Source organism: Lactuca virosa, chromosome 8 (assembly GCF_052849685.1).
Source record: "Lactuca virosa cultivar CGN04683 chromosome 8, Lactuca_virosa_CGN04683_v6, whole genome shotgun sequence".
Classification (NCBI taxonomy): domain Eukaryota; kingdom Viridiplantae; phylum Streptophyta; class Magnoliopsida; order Asterales; family Asteraceae; genus Lactuca; species Lactuca virosa.
The window spans coordinates 381,108,620-381,110,658 of NC_136433.1; the positions used below are offsets into that span (position 1 = coordinate 381,108,620).

At 28.8% G+C, this 2,039-nt stretch overlaps 1 long non-coding RNA gene across 1 annotated transcript; it reads left to right on the forward strand.

Annotated features, from left to right (window-relative positions):
* Window positions 1–427: 427 nt before the first annotated feature.
* On the forward strand, window positions 428–1,424 carry LOC145133060 (uncharacterized). Its single transcript, XR_013718370.1, has 2 exons — window positions 428–1,014; window positions 1,185–1,424. It is a non-coding gene; the product is annotated as an uncharacterized LOC145133060 (long non-coding RNA).
* The last annotated feature ends 615 nt before the right edge of the window (window positions 1,425–2,039 follow it).

Here is a 2,039-nt window from a genome sequence, read left to right on the forward strand (position 1 = left end):
AATATGATTTTTTTTTTATAAATTGAAGAGGCAATGAATTATAAATGAAAATTATTTTTTTTATAAAATTTTAAATAAAAAGCTTGTGATTTATATTCATTAATATTATTATTTATCGTTTTTAAAAATAATATATATGCTTTTAGTGCTATTATGATATTTAAATCTTATATATAGTTATTTATTACAATATTTTAATTGTATGAATCTATACTACTTTATAATACATTCATAATTGTTGGTCCCATGATTTTTAAGACTAAAGTCTTAAAAACAAGGAGAAGAAATATGAACCATTGAATTCTTTTTGGATGGTATAGATTAAAACTTGATGATCCATGTGAATGAGTATTAACCAATCAAAATGAATAGATAAAAAAAACTTAAAACACCCATCTATTTAGACAATTATATAAGGGCAGTTCAATTTTTCTCAAATACCCGTTTCTTTCCAAACACACCTCTTTAAAAAAAACCTAAAAGCCAACCTCTTTACAAAACCCTAGCTTGACAATCTCAAAAACCAGCCTCCACCAGAGGCCATGAAGCCGTCGGCGGCCATAATGCCTACAACACCGTGCACCACCGCCTTTGTTCGTCATTGTTGCTATATTCTCTCATCTTAATCTCCTACAACCTCCACAATACTTGTAACACCGCGTTCCGTCAACGCTACTTCATCCTTTTTATGCAAATATAAACTTCGCTGCTTACTTCACCACCATAACAATCACCATTGCTCTCACTTGTCATCACAATCATTTCTGCTTCTCTACCTTCACCACAATCCGACAATGGCTCTCGCCCCTTCGAAACAACTTCTGCAACACCTCCACTGTACAACCGCCTCACCTATACGACATCCACCTCCCTCTATTTCTATCTATTTATGAGTTTATGGTATTGTTTCACTGTCACTTCCTTCGGATCTATGCCGAAAAGTAACAGATCATGAAGTTTGAACAAGTGCTAGATCAGTTTCGTCTTCTCTCTAACAAATAGTGATTTTAACTTGTAAGAAGGAGATCTGGTTCTTTTGTTGTACAGATCTGACTATAAGTGGTTACATCCTACACATTTTGCTTTCTTTTTCCATACCTTACCATTGATCAGTAAAACTTACAACCTAATAGTGAAGAAATACATGAAACCTGAGATTTTTTTGTTTTTGTTTTGTTTTACAGAGCTCAAAATCTAGATGGCTTCAACCATGCAACACCATTGGCCCTCATCTCTCATCTAAACCGTCACATAGCACCTAACATATCTTTTGGATTTAAAAATCTTTTGTATATTACATATTTCTCTAAAAATTTAATACTACGTATGTTTAGTTTTCTTTTTAATTATTTGGATCTTTACTATTGATTTTAGTTATTTGTAATAAATATCAAAGTTTTCATTTTATAGATATAGTTTCATTATTTATGGTTTATTTACAGATTTTTATTTTTAATGATTTTATATTTTATGTATTCAGATTTGGATATATAAATGAGAGAGAGAGGGAGAGGGAGAGGGAGAGAATCTAATTACCATGTTTTTATTTTTAATGATTATATATTTTATGTTTTTAGAATTGTATATGCAAATGAAAGATAGAAAGAAACAAAGACTATAATTACCAGTTTATTTGATTTGCTTTTCAGATCCAATGTTTAGTTTAAACCTGAAGATTCAAAAAAAATTTCAATGATTTATTTTCTTCTCTTTAGCTTTTGATATTTTGATATGTTAGTCGTTGTTTTCTATTTAGTTTTTTTTGTTATGATATGTTACATTATTTCTTTTGTGGTTAATAATTGTTGATCGCCAATGTTTTATTTAAAAATACAATTAAAATTGCATGTTTTATGTTTGCTAAGATTTAATTCAACGAGATAATATTTAGTTAAAACCTGAATGATTCAAAAAATATGTTCTATGATTTATTTTGTTCTCTTTAGCTTTTGATATTTTAGCCATTGTTTTCTATTTAGTTTTTTTTTTTGTTATGATATGTTTCATTATTTCTTTTTCGGTTAATAATTGTTGATCAC